Source organism: Cuculus canorus, chromosome 3 (genome assembly GCF_017976375.1).
Source record: "Cuculus canorus isolate bCucCan1 chromosome 3, bCucCan1.pri, whole genome shotgun sequence".
In the NCBI taxonomy this organism is placed as follows: domain Eukaryota; kingdom Metazoa; phylum Chordata; class Aves; order Cuculiformes; family Cuculidae; genus Cuculus; species Cuculus canorus.
In genome coordinates, this window is record NC_071403.1 from 75,338,877 (window position 1) to 75,358,940 (window position 20,064).

General features: G+C 44.4%; 1 protein-coding gene across 3 annotated transcripts in view; it reads right to left on the reverse strand.

Moving 5' to 3' along the window:
- RIN2 (Ras and Rab interactor 2) overlaps positions 1-18,488 on the reverse strand; it is a 78,141-nt gene extending 59,653 nt beyond the window's left edge. The window contains exon 1 of one of the 3 annotated variants that reach the window (XM_054061716.1): positions 18,387-18,488. The gene's annotated coding sequence lies outside the window, so the exon portion shown is untranslated. Of the gene's footprint in view, positions 1-17,660; positions 17,682-18,347 lie in introns of those variants that run through there. The other 2 variants (XM_054061719.1, XM_054061718.1) reach the window with 2 other exon arrangements.
- Positions 18,489-20,064: the final 1,576 nt, after the last annotated feature.

Genomic DNA, 20,064 nt, shown 5'->3' on the forward strand with positions numbered 1-20,064 from the left:
AAGTGAGATGGGTTACAGCACATGCATCAAGATGAAGATACAGAAGATAAACACCTGGGCTTGACTGAGGGTTATTTTAGGCACCTGGAAAAAGCATCTCTATCTCCTGTACCACAAATCTCAGAGAAGGATGAGTGTTTCAGCATCCATGTTGTAACTCCTACCTTCTTCCCTGACAGAGCCACCAAGCAAAGCTCTGATGGTACCACTGCCAGAGATAACGGGGAGCAGAGCAAGGGGGAAGCAGAAACCAGACCTACTGCTGGTTCAGGAACCTTAAACACTTCTATCTACTCAAATATTTTAATGATCTAGGGTTAAGTGATTAGATATGCTTATTCTGGTATTAGATAGCTACACCTAGTACAGTATCCTTTTCTACATTTTACTCTTTTGCATCTAACAATTAGGAAATTTTTTACTGTGAGGGTGGTGAGACACTGGCACAGGTTGCCCAGGGAAGTCCTCAATTCCCCATCCCTGGAAGTGTTCAAGGCCAGGCTGAATGGGGCTTTTAGCAACCTTATGCAGTGGCAGGTGTCCCTGTCCACAGCAGAAGGGTTGGAACTGCATTAGCTTTGAGGTCCCTTCAGACTCAAACCATTCTATGGTTCCATGATATACATGATAACTTCTATTTCACTGTCTCTGAGAAAAATATGGGCAACACTGCCTCTGCTGAAAGCCAGCTAAGGACACTGGTGCCTGCTTTTGAAAATCAGCACTTGAAGTGTATGTCCTTGTTTATTAAATGCACATGCAGTATCTGTAGATATGCAAAACTTCAGAAGACAGGGGATAAAGTATAAATAAGATTTCCCTGCCAAAATAAATTATCTGATGGAAGGAAAAACATACCTTCACCTACATTTTTAAGGGCTTGCCAACATTCTTAAAACTACTATGTGGTATTTGTCTGTTCTCCAGATCTGTGAATTTTTAGGACTACTTCATGATCAATATTGTCACTATTGTCACTTCATGATCACTATTTTGTGAACCTGTAATAGATAAGAAAAGAAATCCAGCAACACTGTAATATAGCAGATCAAACTTGACCTTACATCCATACTATGCAATGTTTTTTTTCAGACAGCTCCCAGTAACAGGAGCTGCTGGTCTTCAGTACACAGGTCACTCTTCTTTCAAGTGTGTAAGTTAAGGCAGTTAAATATATTGTAGTTTTATTTCAGCTGAGTTGAATTTGTTGGAAAAAAAACTGCTAAAACATGTAACCACTTGGGCCACGTCTTAATTTAGCCCTTAGTAAGACGAACAATTTCAGCCCTTTATTTAAGCTATTTGCACATTACATTAAATAGTAATTTTGCGACCATGTGAAATACCAAAAACTATGTTCACAGTATCAAGGAGCTGCACAATAACACATCTCAGGACTCATAACACATAGGATACTGTAACTGTGCATGCCTGTACTCAACAACAGTAGCTTAGCCCTCACTAATATGCAATTATATATTAACCAGCAGGTTAAGTTACCTGAACAATACAGAAAGTAGCATCAGTACAAAAGTGACAGCCTTCACTTCACATAAACCTGGAAAAGCTGCCCAGGGAAGGGGTTGAGTCAGCACCCCAGATATGTTTAAAAGATGGGTAGATGAGGTGCTCAGGGATTTTTAGTAGTGGACAGGTGTGGTCGGACTCAAAGGTCTTTTCCAACCAAGCAATTCTACGATTCTATAACAGCTTAAACAACAAAAAAAGACTTTTAGCTTTGTATTTATTAGCAAATTATACACACCTGAGTATACAACACACTGACCAGGTGAGAAAACATATCCAGGTGCAGAAAGCTCTAAACTCTGAGCAAAAAATGTACCTTTAGAGCTATGTATCAGCAGAAGCAAGAAAAGTATGGGTATCCATTTTCCACAGGGACAACCTGATTAAACAAGCTACAATGATTATTTATCTACCCTGAGAAAAAAAAAAATGTACAAAAGGTTGGCAGTTCATCTAGTGAATGAAATGTGAACATTTAGGTAACTTTAAATAAGTGGGAAAAAGTTAGAGCGATTGAACTTCACTTTTTCCCTCCTAAAATAAGTAGACTTAAATGTTTGGGGTCAGCTAGTGTAAATCCACTGAAACTCTTGGATCTTGAAAGGATTAAATTTCAACATGTCTGTTTAAGAATGCAAAGCTTCCTACATCCCAAATTACACCAGTTCAGCACCAAATGACTAACTTAAGCAGACTCAAGCTATGCAGCTGTGGATTTGCTTTTTGCTCCAGAACATTTGTGTTTGCCTGTTGTTAGTGACATTCTGCACTATTGCTTTCTGACCAAGGAATTAATCTAATCAAACAGCCTATATAAGGAAAATCATAGGCAAGTTTTCATGGTTGCTCTGTTTGTATTAAGCAGCTGCTCATTGTAAACATTACAAACAGTTTACTCCCTTATCTGCTCAGCAGTCACTACTTATTTCTGCAGAACTCTAATGACCGATTTAAGCACCACTTCTTGCAGCACATTGCCTAAGCGGTTACCAATTTGCCTTGTAGAACCAGTGCACAAGCCATGAAGCCAAGTTCCAAGTAAAAGATTCATTTCTCAACGAACAAAAGAAAATAGTTGCTCTAGAAAATCTTTAAGAGAACAGTGCTTATTGTCTGGATCTATTTAATTTTTGTGCACAGAAAAGACTGCAAGAAAATCTTTCACTTAAATAAACCAGACTCGCTGCTCTCCACACACCGGCCTCCCATGCGAACATAATAGACAAGCAAAACACTTCTGCCTATATCAGAGAGAATTTTTACTGACCTAACCTAGTCTAGTTAGGATCCAGCACCAATGAATAGACAAGCTCCTCAATGCATCATTGTTTGCATTGGCTCCAGAAGAACAGACAGGTGAACTGTGTCAGCCCCACAAGAGACTTGGAACCATAGAATGCTTTGGGTTGGAAAGGATCTCAAAGATCAGTTTCACAGGCTATGGACAGGGACACCTTCCACTGCATCAGGTGGCTCAAAGCCCCACCCAACCTGGCCTTGAACACCTCCAGGGATGGGGCTGCCATGATTTCTCTGGGCAACCTGTGCCAGTGCCTCACCATCCTCACAGGAAAATATTTATTCCTAATAACTCATCTAAATCTCCCCTCTTTCAGCTTAAAACTGTTCCCCCATGTTCTATCCCTGTGCTCTTTGATAAAGAGCCCCTCCCCAGCTTTCATGCAGAAACCCTTTCAGTACTGGTCTCCCCAGAGCCTTCAGTTTTCCAGGCTGAAAAGCCCAACTCTCTCAGCCTGTCGTGTGGATTCACTCCAGAACTCAATGCAGGACTCCAGGTGAGCACTCATGAGAGTGAAAAGAGGGGTAGAATCACCTCTCCACCTACTGGCTGCATTTGTTTTGATGAACACCCTCTGCATTACTACAACACAGGGCTGCTAACCTGTGCTATGGAGAGGGAAAGTTAACCATCAAGCTCAGAACACAATTCATTCCTGAACCCCACTGACTACACAGAGTAGAAAAAACAGACTGAGCCATGCCTGTGAGTCAGCTCACTTTTGTACATATGTGCCAACACAGCAAGCAGGATCAACCCCAAAGCACAATGTTCTCACTGTCCTTTCAGCTATGCCATATACACACAACAGGAGATGCAAAGCCTGGACTTATTTCATAATGTTACTAGGAGGTAAACAAAACCACACGATATCCCAAGGAGGAAGAGAAACTCAATTTGAAGTCTTTATTTCTTGAGTGTTTAAGGATCTCATTATGGCAGGGAGAGGCATAAAGAGAGAATTTAACAATTTTTCAGAACTGCAAGTAGCATAATACAAGGTATTGCCTCTACCTGACCTATTTGGAAAAATTAGGGAGGCAGTTTAAATCCTCAAAATCATTTAAGGCACCTGTACATTCCTCATAAGGATCACTACTATAAGACTAGTTACAAAGATTTTTTTTAACAGGTAAGTTCACAAGCAATTTTGACCAACTATGCTCCAAAATATTATTTTAATTGTGGGTTTTTTTTGTATAACTGAACTACTGCTTTTTTGAGGGGAATTCATCTGGCAGATGTTCTCTTTTTGAGGGACAAGGGAATTTCAGACAGAGTATACAATTTAGTTTCTAAATATATGTTCACTAAATAAATGGGAGAAGCCAACATGACATACTATTCTGATAAACAATGTTTATTGTTTCTTCTTTCATCCTATTTCTTTATGGAAAAACATTAAATAGTGAAAACAAAAAGGTTATGGCATACATCAATGAAACCCAGGAAGTTCAAAGCTGAAGGCTGTTGAGCTATTTCTCCTAAGTTAATTTCATTCCTCTTCCTGTTTTTCCTATATACACCATGGGACTGACAGTGCTGGCCTCAACCAAGCTTCCTGACTTAGGTCTCAACCTGTGTGATTTCAAAGTCATGTAAACACAGGTCATCCTTCCTGCCCTCATGCTGCTCTTCTTGATCCTCCTTCATTCAGAGTACAATTGTTCCTTCTGACTGCTCCCTATAATTTTTCCCTCTGATAACCATCTTGGGTACCTCTGTTATCTGCTGTCACTGCTGACTTGAAATTCATCAACACAAAGGTCACTGCTGCTTTCCTGGCTCTCTTCCCTTTTTCCATCAGGTTTCCCTTCACCAGTTCTCTCCTCTCACTCTGCTTATCCTCATCAGCCCCAGTTTCTCCTACCCCAGCCCCTACACCCAACCTGCTTTCCATCTTGCAGTCGCACCTCTGGGGATGATGACTTTGACAGCTTTCTTCCCTGTACACGTAAGTTTTCCATCCTCCAACCCAATTTTCTTCACATTTTGAAGTTTCTCATTATTTTCTACCTCCTACTAAAGCTCTTCTCCTTTTCTACCCCCTTCTCCCTAGCCATCTGCACAAGGATCCTGGAAATACAGATGCCTTTCATATTCTATGACATATCCAAGATCTGGCATTTTACACAGGTTTGAGCTGCTCCTGTGCTGAGAGGGAGGCATTGATGCTACAGCCACCAACTGGCTCTTACAGTACAGAGAAAGGCTTAAAGTCTCCCAAGTTGTCTTCGCGCAGACAAGGCAGAAAGGTCATCCTCCTCTCTAGATTATGGAATGAGCAGTTTTCCCTTCTCTGCCCAGACTATTTTTCATCCTCTAGTGGTATAGGGAATATCAGTGCCAAACTTTGCTTCCTCAGCAGCATCATCAGTCACATCAAGATCCATCTGATTAGTACTAAAAGCTCCTCTTTGCTTACTGGATTTATGAGTTCATAGAAACTACTAGCAGGGGAACTTCTGAAGAAGAGAGTGTGGGTGTTTTAATTCTCCACTATTAGTTTGCTTGTGTAAACAATTTGTTTTCTCTCTCCTGGGATAAACTGTTTCGAAATAAGTTTTTTAAAAGAAAATAAGCCTCACTGGTTGAAATAGTGAAACTGGGTCAAAGTACTGACAACATCAGACCGTTCTGAAGCAAAACACTGGTGACGCCCCATGCTTACTTTATTAGGGGTTACTTTATGTATGTAGGTCCGACAAAGGGTTTGTCAGTGTCACTTTTTTCCCTTTCTGATCTGAATCAAATGCGATCAAAGCCAGAAAGTGAGGCAGTAGTCAGACCACAAGATATGTTCTAGGTTTAAGTCTTGCTGACACACTGTTACCAGAAGTTTCCCGTAATCACTAGCAACAAACATTGGCAATCATTGTGCATGGAGAGCTGGGACAAAACACAGTGGGATACAGGTCTACTTGGTCCTTTTACAAATCAAAAATTGAACTGTTTAACAGATAAATTCCATCATCCCTTTTCTACAAATAATAAAGAGAAAGTTGCCAATGAGTGAAAATAGTTCTTGTAGTTACGTACCACAGTTAAGATTAACACAGCATTATGTTTTTGCTTCTGGATCTGGTGCCAGTTACTTTTAAACAGCTTCTTTGTATAAATTCAGCAACGTGAAAAAAAAACCTTCCAGAGTTCATCAACCACTCTTAAAACAAACACCAAGTTAATTTCTCTCTATTCTTCTGTACCTCAGCCACAATGCAGCCCCTGCACAAACATAAACCTGTGTCTCCGGGGAGGCACAGATCACTCCAGTAACCTGACCTGTGTGACTCCTGCTGTGAGCTAGGAGAACTCAATCCACCCCTAAAACTAATTATTTCTTTCCCATTCTGCCTTCCTTCTAAAGCACCAATAGGCAAACCAAGAAAGAAACAAACATCTTTCTTTCACAGTTCATGGACCATGACCTCAGGAGGGCAGGACCACTGTCCTGTGTCTCCTCCACCTACTTGCAAAGTCCTACCCCAGCCCCTAACTGCAAAGGTGAACACGAACAATGCGCAGCAAGGAGCTGGTATTGGCTTCCCCCTAAAGACAAAAATGAAGCATGCTGCATTATTTCCCCCAAGGCCTGCACACAGGACAACTGGAGCTGCTCAGAAAGACCCTGCTGGGGCCAGCATCCCCTGCCTTCCAAATAATTTGCTGGCATTTGATGCTGACTATCCCTTCACAGACAGGAAAGCATAAGCCTAGAGGGACTGCTAGTCCACTCCTCTCATCTTCTGCAACAGCCCAGAGAGGTTGTTGCAATCAGCTGGGCTTCCAAATGCTGTTACAGGGTTCAAGCTTTTTCACTGGCATTTACAGCCCAAAATGTATCAGAAACAGCAGCCGATAGCTGCCAGTCTGACTGCATTCAATTTACGTTTCCCACATTTATTCTTCATTTGATGGGCTAGAACCCATTTTTTCTCCTTTATCCCTCCAGATTAAAGTTAGATTCTGCAGAATATAACTACTGCAGTCCCTCTCTCATCCAGGGAATCCATTGTTCAGCAATACACAGTGGAAAGAGATCCAGGTCGTAATCCAGCTTTAATAATATCTAAATTGCTTTCCCCCCTGCAATTCCATTTCTTCTTCCACATGTCCTGACAGTGACATGCCAGTTTAAGCCTCCTACCATTGTTTCTTTGTACAGCAGCACACACCGACTGCCCTGCACTATCAGCATTGCAGAATTCAGCAGCAACTGCCACTTGTTCAAAGACTGCACAGTCAGTGAACTTTTGACAGCTTCTGCTCATTAATCTTTTGATCAGAAGTGCACTCCAAGCCCATGAGCACCTTCAAACAGCTGCCATGCTTCTCAGCAATTTGCCACGAAAAGCCTATCTCGCCCCAGTTTCCTCAAATGCGCAAATTTACAGACACACACCTATTGTTGCACTCACGCACTTCATACCAACATACAAATTACACCAACACGACTATATCATATTCAGGCCTGCAACAGTATCAGTTTAAACTCGCCATCTCATGACCACCAAGGCTGGAACTTAAAGAGACTGCCTCTGAAGATGATAACTTAGCCACTATCCAACAACCCAAGACATCTATGTGTAGCCTTGGGAAGTCCAAGCACTTAAATGATGACCCATCTTATGTGCAATTCAGAATTAGAATCATAGAATCACTGAGGCTGGAAAAGACCTCTAAGACCATTCAGCCCACCTGTCAGCCCAGCATCACCTTGCCTACTAAACAATGTCACAAAGTGCCATGGCTACACTTTTTTTTTTTTTAATAACACCTCCAGGGAATGAGACTCCAACACTTTCTTGGGCAGCCTGTTCCAACGCTTCACCACTCCTTCAATAAAGAAGTTTTTCCTAGTATCCAATGTAAACCTCCCTTGGCACAGGTTGAGGCCATTTCCTCCCATCCTATCACTTGTTACTTGGGATAAGAGACCAGCACCCACCTCGTTGCAACCTCCTTTCAGGGAGCTGTAGAGCACAATGAGGTCTCCTTTTCAGCCTCCTCTTCTCTAGAATAAGTACTCCCAGTCCCCTCAGCCACACCTCATAACCCCTGCACTCCAGACCCTTCCCCAGCTCCATTCCCCTTCTCTGGACACGCTCCAGCCCCTCAAGGTCCTTCTTGTACTGAGGGGCCCAATCCTGAATACACAGTTCAAGGTATGGCCTGACCAGCATCAAGTACAGGGGGATGATCCCTTTCCTGCTCCTGCCGGCCATACCATTTCCAACCAAGCTGTTGGCCTTCTTGGCCACCTGGGCACACTGCTAGCTCACATTTAGCCAGCTGTAGACCAGGGCACTCGGGTCCTTTTCCACCTGGCAGCTTTTCAGCCACTTTTTTCCCCAAGCCTGGAGTGTTGCATGGGGTTGCTGTGACCGAAGTGCAGGAACCAGCACTTGGCCTTGTTGAATCTCATACAATTGGCCTACATTTTCTCACCACAGTCACAAGGACTCAACACACTAGAGTGGCACTGACTCCTCTGCAGGTACTTTGCTGAACTGGATGTGAAAGAGGAAGGTCTAAGGTCTCACTGAGGTTACTGACCGTTTGAAAGGCAGGGAATAGATGGTAGCCTATAAATCAGTTTAAATAGCCTAGTAAATAACCATATTGCCCTCAATATAAGCTGGCAAACATGAAATTAAAAGCTTACAGCTGACAACCAGCTTTCAAGGCTAGCCACCAGACAGTGGATGAATAAAAGCATAAAATGCTGAAAGATTCACCCTACAGGCATCACACAATCAGCTTTGCCAAAACTTCGCACGAGCAATCTTTCTTTGACGATTGTACATTCAGACGAAATAGGGCTTTACAGATGTCAGGAATAGCGTATACAACCTGGAAGTTGCTAGACTTGGGTGTTTTATCTTTGTCAGGGCCTTTATCATAGTTTCAAGGTTAAAGGTGATCTGTTGGTCCATGCTGCATTAGTGCTCATTAAACAAAGTGTGTCAACTAGGAAAAACACAGAGAAAAACTGATGGACCATTCATAGCTAAAATTACACAAACGCCTTGCTGAATGGCGAGCTTACTGACTGTGAGCTGAATCTATGATCTAATTTTCTTAATTTTATTGTCCTTTTAGATTCCAATAAAATTAAGATTTCCACTAGCAATATAAAGGCTACCTTTCCATTCTCTTGCATCCAAAGGACACGCTCCACCTCAACCCAGAGAAAACACTTGCAACCAGTGTTACAAAACCATTCCTGGTGGGAAAGGAAACATCCACATGGACAGAACTGTGCAGAGAACCAAACGTCCACTTGTGCATGGGTACTGGATGGCCTAACAAAATAAAACCCCAAGGAGTCTTCCCATCACAACTGGTGCATTGCCTTCTAGGAGGGGTTTCACCTACACTGACAAACACTGGTCTTTCTTTGTGAAGGAAAAGGCGGCATGAAACAACGTGTTGATATTACTTTCTTCAATTCAATACTTCAAATTAATATCTCCATCCAGCCATCCTCAGTTACTTGTACTATACTGCTTATCCCAAGGTCCAAGACTTTTCCTTAATTTCACATTCTGTACTCCAGCAGTGTAACCAAAAGCCTGCCAGGAACATTATTAGATGGTCAACATTATAACTAATAATGTTCTATTCATTATTAGAACATTACTAGTAACTCTTGAAAGACAGCTATTACCTGCTGTCCTTAAAATATGTAAAATTACTTTAAATGCTAAGCAATACACAGAGCATCAGTGAAACCACACAATATTATGTATTTCTTGGTTTGAGTTAAACCTTAAATAAAAGGCTGAATTTAGACATAGCTCTCAAACTGTGATACTTGAAGAAAAAGAAAAAACTATTTACTACTCCAGCTCACTGTGGAGCAGTAAATGCAATGACCATCAATTCTAGACTATGGCACAGCAAATGGAAGACTACCAGCAGTAAAGGAAGATGCCCAGTTTGTCTGCCAAAAGGGTGTGCACATGCTAGCATACTATCTTTAGCAAGGAACAAAACATGTAAAATAAAGCTAAAAGACTTCTTTGGCTTCCAGTGCTGCTGCTAACCAGATGGGAAATATGCTGTGATAGCTAACATATGCCTCATCATTCATTACACATCAAGGGATTAAATAACATTTTTCATATAGACATCAAAAAATGAACCCGAACTACAACAAACCAAATATTTATCTTGGCAGATCATGCCTTGTAGAAAAAAAATTTGCAATAAAGTTTAATATTTTAAGGGACATACTACAAAACAAAGGCTGGGAGTATCTTTGCAGAGAATTCCTACCAAAATGGATGAGCTGTGCATTTATCAGTCCAACAACCACAAAATAAGGATTTTTATGGAACCATTGAATAGAAAATTTGAATTAACCAAAGGAAAGCTAGCTGCTCACTTGATGGTGAACCTTCATGGCCAAGAAAGCCAAAAATTTCAAGCAACACAGTTTGCAAAGTACACAGTATATAAAACGAAGACCACTGATGCAAATTTTAACTGAGGCTTTCTGTGTAACTGCAAACGATGAGTTGGTAAGACTCGAATATTGCTACTTAAAAGCAGTAAACAAAGACTTAAGCAGCAGCTTTCAGGTCTAATGTAGGTTCAAAGAAACACTTCAGGATATGAGTTTTACTGCTGCTCCTATTTAAGTCAATCAATTTCAAAGTGCTGGCAGTAAAAGTCACAGGACTGAAAATTCACATTATTCTACTGCCACCTCTCCAGACTGACCTCTTGCCAACTTCCAAACCAATCACCATTTCCCACATCTGTCTCTAAGCAGACGCTAGGGAAGCCTATGTATAAAATTGTGTTATATTGTGGCACATGGGCAGACACAATTTCAACAATCTAGAGCACCCTGAGGGTTCCTGGACAGGCAAACCAAACAGGTGTGGCCCTTGGCAAACAGTGCAAGAAGCTTGGTTTCCCTCCCTCATGCAATTCAGTATTCACCTTAATTACCGTGAACACTATGGAGTAATTAATATTTTTTTAAGCCCCTAGCTGCAGCTAAAATAGCTAGTTACACACCATAATGCATAATTTCTGTGAAGTTTATGGTTTTGTTTTACAGTTGTAAAAAAAAAAAAGAGAAATTCAGTTTAAAAACTTAACTTCTGTGCAAAAACTGGTGAGCAGTTTCCCACAAAAGCAGATCTCAAACTGGCAGCATGCAAACTCAGACCTCAGTCTGGGCCTTATTTCATAGAATCCTAGAATGGTTTCGGTGGGAAGGAACCTTAAAGATCATTCAGTTCCAACTCCACTGCCATGTTCAGGGACACCTTTCACTGGATCAGGTTGCTCACAGCCTCATCCAACCTGACCTTGAATACCTCCAGGGATGGGGCAGCCACGATTTCTCTGGGCAACCTGTGCCAGTGCCTCATGATCCTCACAGGAAAACATTTCTTCCTAAGATCCAGTCGCCCCTCTTTCAGCTTAAAACCAGTCTCTCTCACCCTGACCCTGCACTCCCTGATAAACAGCCCCTCCAAGCTTTAATCCCCAAGTTAACATTATTACAAGGCTCACTTGCAGAATCAGCACAAAGCTTTAATAAAACGCAGCACCTTGCCGCATTAGCTCAGGGGCACAGGTTGAGCTGAAAAACAGCAGCTGCCAATTCTGTCCATTCTCCATGCAGGAGAAGCCACCTCATGCCTAAGCATTTGGCTTTTGCCTTAAGCACTCAACCAGGCATCTATCTGCAGGGCAGGAAGATAAAAGAGTAGTCTTCTATGGTAAATAACATTACTTCACGCACTGACTCAATGCATGGCTCCGAGCATTCATTCAGACCTGCCTCCTGCCATCTTCACCCGCTCCACAGCTCTGAGCGTTCACCTGAACAAGCTGAGTGGGGAAAGCAGTCAAGCAGATATTTCCATTGCTTTCCACACATTCATTCCCAAATGTATTTAAATATATATTTTGGCACATGCTCAAAAAGTATCATCTATTACAAGAAACTGTTAAGCAAGGGATTAAGAGGAACACCAGGATACGGATCCACAGGCAGGTCAAGAGAGGGAATGTCAGCATACATATTACATACCAATCGTGAAAGGAAAACCAGTAAGAGTTTAGGTTATTTTCACAGTTGAAGCATGTTTCAACAAAGTCAGGGTCAAAGAGCCATGTAGTTTATTACTGGAAAGCACAAGATTTGTATTCAGCAAATATAAAGCAGAAGCCAAAGCCATCATTTTGGATGAAAAAAAATAATAAGAGAACCATTTAAAAGTAAAAAAAAAAAGTTTTGGTTTTCCTTTTCCTTTACAAGCTACTTGTGAGATCATGTTTAGAATACTGTGTGTAGTCCTAGGCATCTGGCCTGGTGACAATCACATTATGGTGCTGGTGGAGGAACAAGAACGGCTTTTTTGAGGAAAGCCCCTCAGAACAAAGTTGTTTCTGCCTCTAAGCTTGTATATCTGAGACTGGGAGAGATGACCGTTAGCATCCCTCACCAGAGTCAATTTGTAGTGCTCCATGAGTTGTAACAAAGCAACAGCGATTTGCAGCAAAGGGTTTGTCCTTTAAATACCTTACAAAATGATTCAGTGCTTCCAGACTTTTCAGAACTTGGGAAGACAAAAACTGCTTATGTGCAAAGCAGGGATTTTACTCTTCAGATACAAGTCACAGGTAAGACATCTTCCGAGAACTTTCATTTACAAAGCTATGTTGGAAACCCTGCACTTTCTCTGTCTCACCCTGCTGTCATTATACATCATGAGCCTTTGAGCAACCTGAAGGTGTCTCTGCCCATGGCAGGGGGGTTAGAACTGGATGATCTTTAAGGTCTCTTCCAACTTGAACCACACTATGATTCTATGATTATCTTCACAGAGCAGAATCATCCCTGGTGCAGCATCATTAGCAGCCTCTTCACCCAACACAAATGGGTTCACTAATCTCAAATCATTTATGATATTTCTGTATCACAAAATACTGTTATTTCTGCCAGACGACTGGTAGGACTCCACCAATTTTCTTTAGCTACTTTCACTCTGCCATGGCAAGATCCTCATACTCCTCTCCCATATTCACATGGATGGTACAATCTCTGCTGGCTTCAAAGAGAAGAATAAAGCTTTAACGCTCAAAAATTTTCAACTGAGCTAATTGTTTAGAACCACATTTAGAAAAACCCTACTGAAAGCTCCACTACTTCTTTTCATTTGTGTGTAATTTCTCTGCTGATCTCAAGGCAGAAAATCAAAACCATAAAAAATCCACAACTGCTTTATCAGCCAGCTTCCTTCCAAAGCATTGCAGCAGACAGATGAACATTTCCAAATAACTGCAAATCAAACTAACTCAGACCGAATAGCAGACATAAAAAAATACTCCAACTTCTCCTAAGCCCACAAATAATGGATATACTATCAGTCATGCAATTACAGGATAATGAATTTTAGTCACTTTTCTTAGAGAATTCATTTAAATATTTCTGCAAGCTTTCAATAAATGATACAATGAAAAAAAACCCAAACCAGACAGAAATACAGCTTTAGTCATCCTGCAAAATTTTCAATTTTGAGTTAAGCTGGGCTTTACATATGGAGGCTCATAGAAGCTACAGAAGGCAACAAAAAGTTACAAGGATAAAACCAAGCTCTTGGACTGGATTCAACATTCACAACTAACAGCATAAATTCAGGAGCAACTCCCTTGAAGTTAAAAGAGTAGGTATAAAACTTATTGCCAAGAGGGGAGAACTAAGTCCACCCTCCTTCCACCGAAGGATGATCCTCACAAACAATGGACTTCCCAAGCATTAGAGATCCTGGGAATGCTACACTGCGTTATTCTGCTATGTGTTTTGCCTGAAAATTTTAGGCAACAACACTTGGCTGAACAAAGGCAGTTACTAACTCTTCTGTACTGACTCCTGCCCTGCCTTCTCAGTCACCGGGTGCAGGTTTTGGAGTAACCCCTCATGGATTGCTGAGCCACAGGGCTCTTCTGTCAGCCACTAGTCACTTTCACCACCCTCCTCCTCACTCTGCTCCTGAGCTCTTCTCAGAACACTGCATGAACACCTCCCAATTGCTGTATTCCCATGAGCAGCTCCACGTGCACCACCTGCCTGCAGAGCAGCAGCACGCATTCTATGCATGCTTCTCACAAAGGCTGCCATGACCAGGTCAAGCAGTGCAGCACCCAGATGAGGAAAGGACTTGTGCTTCCACATGGCACAAACCTTTGTTTCACCAAACACATCACCAGTCAGGAAAGTGGGTGCTTTTTCAGGGCAGGAGGCCTAGCAATGGGCTGAGACTTGCCATGACACTTGGTGGGTCCTTCATCACCTTTCATTCCTGCAGCAGCGCTGCAGAACAAGGTGGTGGTAAAAAGACTGTACCTGTTTGTCTTGGTCCATCTACAAGAGGCCCCTCTAAGCCAAATTAAAACAGGCTGGACTATAGAACGTTTCCCATACCCGCTAAGTATCACATGGGGCCCAGACCAAAAGCAGGAGCGGACCACATCAGTACTTCAGACCCCACAGCCAAGAATGTGGAGCGGTAGCAGCCGCTTTCCACAAACAAACAGTGTTGAGGTTCACAGCAGCCAAGAGACAAAGAAAATTCCATGCCCCTGCAAGCCCATTCTCCTTGTCCTGCTCAACCTGCAAATGCTCAGGCTCCTGAACAAGCACAGCCGGCTGAACCAGCATGCCTTAGGATTAGGTAACTGCAGGTGGTAGAACATCATGACCTACCGCCATCAGAACCAATAACCATAAACAGTCCTACTCTAGGTCATAAGCACCATAAATGCTAAGAAGTGGATATGACATCCTTTCCAGCTCTCAGTAATATGCTCCGAAAGAAAATACAGGATAACTATTGCACTGTTTTTATGTGCCATGAATAATTTATTTTCAGTGTTCTAGACTAAGACAAGAACTGCAAATTAGAGCCTCATATCCACCCAACTGCTACTACATCACCACCGTGTTTTGTTACCCAAGGACTAGATTTTACACAGAGTGCTCAATATTTAGTTACACTCCCACCCTCTCTGCTGATATGTACTACCAATTGAATAAGTGACTTGAACAAAACACACAGTTTGACTGGCAACACTTGACTCTGCTTAGCATGCTCCCCAATGAACTCTCCTCCAGTAAGGAATTTTAGAGGGTTTCTGTAAGGGTTTCGTCTTGATAAATCTTCAGTTACAGATCTGAAGTATGTAAACCTCTTGTTTTCAAGATCTGTATGGTATGCCAAGTATTTAAAGCCACAGGCAAGTCCTGCACAACCACAGTAGCCTGCAATACACATGACCACAAAACCAGTTTTCTGTACATTGCTCCACTCTGCTTGGAGTCACCACACCTGGAAAGCAAGACCATAATTCTGGCACTGAGCCCCTGTCAGCACTTGATCCAGAGCCCCTCCGTGATCCTATCGGAATAAGCAGGTGTGACTGCAGTTTGGTAAAGTGTTTAAAGAACAGGACTGAGACCATATCTACTGCATATAGTACTCTTACCAGTTCCTTCCTGATGATGGAAGATGAATTATGTTACTTATCACCACAATGTGACCACTATAGTATTCCACTAGATAAGAGCAGCTCTTTAACTGCTATATTGACAGCACTGTTCTGCCTTTATTATGAAAAGCAGTGGCCCACTTGTGAAAAATAGGTCACCATAGTATTTGTTTGGTGCATTAGGAACTACTACGTTTGATCTTTCTTTAGAAACAATCAAAAAATGCCCCAAGCCTTAATTAAAAGGGCTACATTAGATATCTTCTACATTAGACATACTCAAGACCAACAGGAACCAACTTTCCTGGTCCTGTTAGCCACACACTGAAACCCTCACACTATATGATGCAGGGAGGGGGACACTGGAACATCTTCTCACTGAGACCATGGCCCCCCTCCCAGTGGTGCCTCAGAGTTAGAGCATGGGACATTGAGTTGACTGGGAGTGCAGCAGGGGGATCCAGCAGTCCGTCTGTTAAAGTCAGCCACAAGAGCTTCTGCCCACAAGAGCCTCCCAACTCGCCTTACTGGCCTTACACCTCTTATGTGGCATAGTCCTGATGCAAGAGAATGTGAACTTCTGAAAAAGTAAACCCCCAAACCCTACAGCTGTGCCACCTGTGCTTCGAACAGCAAAGACTAATGCACTCCTGGGTTTGCACCTTGTTCAGCACAAAAGTTTCTCAAGCCAACAGAAGCTTTTTCAAGCAGCCGTGACATCCTGAAACTTAACAGGATTGATTTCTCTGTACAGACTAATATTTATGCTGGCTGTCCTTTAAAAGCCTTAGCCAGAGAGGAAACCTATCTTACAGTTACAGCAAAACCACCTTAACAGACTGACCCACCCTGGAAGCCCACTTCCAACAGCACTGCCTGATCCCAAAGCTGAAGAGGGGCAAAGCCAAACAAAAACTCCAAACATTTACAAATTTAACAAATATAAACAGACCGAAAAAAAGTCTGGAAAAAAAAAAAGTGCAGGAAAAAGTCATCCTCAAAACCCATCAGGAATCTTGTTCAACACAGCTGTTCCATCATCATTTGCAAAAGAGTCAATACTGCTGTTATCCTTGGTACTTATTACTTGGTTTATGTTTTTAATTAACACAAAGAACAAGGCTGTAGATTGAATATAAAACCACTCAATGAAATTAAATGCATCCTAGGATTACATATGTTAAAACACAGAGGACTGTTCCATTTTAAATGTCTTCAGGAGCTCAGTGGGATTTTCTTGCATAGCTGTGTGATTAACAAGCAACTCTGTTCACCAGTCTTCCTGCTTACCTAATTATGCAGTTTCCAAGTAAGCCATTAACAATCACATTTTTAGAGCTAAGGAAATCTAAAACTAATTAAACTTAATATAGATCCATCCCAAAGAAAGGTAAAAGCCTGGTTCCACGGCTATACTAGCATATTTTATCCCAGCGAAACACAATTACTCACAGAAACAGCGAAGACACTGGTGAATTGAAGATGGAGTTCTGCCAAGTGGTCAAGCCCACATCTCCAAGAACCTGCCCCTCTAACTACCACCTCACGAGTCTCGCAGCTGCTTCTGTGAATACAGTTAGCCCCAGCCCCTCCACCAGTCCCTCAGCTGTTTCCCACAAACCACTTTCTCATGGAGAAAGGGCCCTCCCAAAGCACCCTCCTGTTTACTCCCAGGAGCTTCTACCCGCACAGAAATACCAGGTGGAAATCATGTTTTACTCGGTCTTCACCAACACAGCTGTGCTGGCAAAGGCAAAAAAGATGATCATGACTTAAAAGGGGCAGGATTGTTTCTAAAGGAAGACCAAAGGTTGTAATTATTAAGAGTTACGCTTTAGGAAAAAGAAGTAAATAAAACAAACCAGAGCAGAGCAGCTTGGAAGGATGAGAAGACAAAGGAATCAAGGTAGCAAAGGAAAGCACACCTGCTTTTCTGCATCTATCTGTGTGTGATTTAAAATAAAACTTTTAGTATAATTTATAAGGAAATATTTAAAAGGAGGGCTTCTTAAGACATTTTATCTTTTCAGCCCTGGAACCCCCTCCCCTCCTCCAGCCAAAAGAGGAATGTGGATGCCCAGATGGAGAAGATGACATCGTATTCCCATCTTTTCGACCCTGGGAACCCCTTATCCCAGTCAGAAAATGGATGCAGATGCCCTGAGTGAGAAGAAAAGACATCCCCATCTTTTCAGCCCTGGGAAAAGGGACGTGAGAACTCTTCCCTAAGCCTGGCTGAGCCCTGTTTACAGCTGCAGTGCCCGCCGGCCCTGGCGCTCCCAACACGCACTCAGCTTCCCATTCCAACCCTACTTACACGGAAAGGAAGGGGAGAGCAGCAGGAGGGAGGATGGAACCCTGGGACAAAGGATTCCCCATCTGGGTCGGGCAAGCGGGGTCTGAGCCTTGCGTAGTGGCCGGGAATGCGTGAATCCCTGGATCACATCCCTCGGGAACTGCCGCGGGCAGACGGGCCCAGCCTCACTTGGCACTGGAGAAGGAGGAGGCGGCAGCCGCGCTGGGGAAGGGGGCGAGAGAGCGAGCACGGGCTGCAGCCCCGCGCCTCACCTGCGCCCAGAGGCGCGGGGGGTGGACGCTTCCCAGCGACAGCTCAGCCCGAACCCGGCCCCTCTGCAGCCCCAGCTCAGCCCGAGCCCTGCTCCTGTGCAGCCCCAGTTCAGTCCGACCCTGCTCCTGTGCAACCCCAGCTCCTTTGCAGATCCGAGGCTCAGCTCGAGCCCGAACCCTGCTCTTCTGCAGCCCCGAGGTTCAGCTCGAGCCCGATCCCGGCTCCTCTGCAGTCCCAGCTCCTTTGCAGCCCCAGCTCAGTCCGATCCCGAGCCCAACCCCTCTGCAGCCTCAGGTCACCCCGATCCCGGCTCCTCCGCAGCCCCGGCTCAGCCTAAGCCCGGCTCCTCTGCTGTCCTGGACCCTTCGCGGCGCCGGCTCAGCCCGAGCCCGGCCCCTCTTGCAGCCCCGGCCCCGCGGCTCTAACCTCCCGTACCGGTTCTCGGGGTTTCACTCCCCCCGCCTCTCTGCTCACCTCGCAGAGCCGGGAGCCGCCCCCGGCCCGGGCCGCGGCTTTGTGGCCGCCGCCGTCGCTGCCCGCCGCGCTCCTCCCCCCGCCCGCTGCCCCGGGCGGCGCCTGCGCCATCGCCCCGCGCCCCGCCCGCTGCTGCCGGCACCGCCCGGCACGGGGGTTGGTCATTGACACCTCGTGCAGCTCCGGGCTTGCGGGAGAGGGGCTGGGAAGGGACCTGGCGGTTTTGGTTGACTGGGGCTGAACGCGAGCCAGCAGTGTGCCCAGGGGGCCAAGAAGGCAAACAGCATCCTGGCTTGGATCAGCCATGGTGTGGCAGCAGGAGCAGGGATGGGGTCGTCGCCCTGTGCTCAGCGCTGCACCTTGAACCCCTGGTTTAGTTTTGAGTCCCTCACGGCAAGAAAGACGCTGAGGGGCTGGAGAGTGTCCAGAGAAGGGAATGGAGCTGGGGAGGGGTCTGGAGCACAGGGGTTATGGGAGCAGCTCGGGGAAGTGAGATTGTTCAGCCTGGAGAAGAGGAGGCTGAGGGGAAACCTCATCTCTCTCTGCAGCTCCCTGAAAGGAGGTTGTGGTGAGGTGGGTGCTGGTCTCTTCTCCCAAGTAACAGGTGGTAGGACGAGAGGAAATGGTCTCAAGTTGCACCAAGGGAGGTTTAGATTGGGTATTAGGGAAAATTTCTTTACTGAAAGGGTAATGAAGGATCAGAAGAGACTGCCCAGGAAAGTGGTAGAGTCTCCATCCCTGGGGGTGTTCAAAAAATGTGTGGATGGCGTGCTTTGGGGCATGGTTTAGTAGGCGTGGTGGTGCTGGGCTGATGGTTGGAATTGCTGATCTTAGAGGTCTTTTCCAACCGTAAGAATTCTGTGATTCTAAGATGCTCTGTGGGCTGCTCTGCTGAGCCCTTCTGCCGCCTCATGCCCACAGCATGCAGAGACCTGGCAGCTCCCATGATTCTTAGGGCCTGTTCAGGCTCCATTCAGACCCCACAGGCTGAAAGGACTTGAGGGTGCTTGTGGATGAGAAGATCAACATGAGCCGGCAATGTGCACCTGCAGCCCAGAAAGCCAGCTGTGTCCTGGGCTGGATCCAAAGAAGTGTGACCAGCAGGTTGAAGGAGGGGATTCTGCCCCTCTGCTCTGCTCCTGTGAGACCTCACCTGGAGTCCTGCATTCAGTTCTGAAGTCCTCAGCACAGGAATGACATGGATCTGTTGGAGTGACTCCAGAGGAAGCCATGAAGATGATCTGAGGGCTGGAGCACCTCCAATACAAGGACAGGCTGAGGGAATTGGGGTTGTTCAGCCTGAAGAAAAGAAAGCTCTGGGGAGACCTTTTAGCAGCCTTTCCAGTACTGAAAGGGGCTACAGGAAAATTGGGGAGCGGGGTCTTTATCAGCAAGTGCAGAGGTAGGATGAGGGGGAACAGTTTTAAGCTGAAAGAGGGGAGATTTAGATTAGTACTAGGAAGAAATGTTTTTCTGTGAGGGTGGTGAGGGACAGGCAGAGGTTGCCCAGAGAAGTCATAGATGCCTTGTTTCTGGAGGTGTTCAAGGCCAGGCTGGATGAGGCTTTGATCAACCTGATGCAGTAGAAGCTGTCTCTGCCCATGGCAGGGGAGTTAGAACTGGACAGGCTTTCACGTCCCTTCCAACCCAAAGCATTTTATGATTCTATGATTCTTCA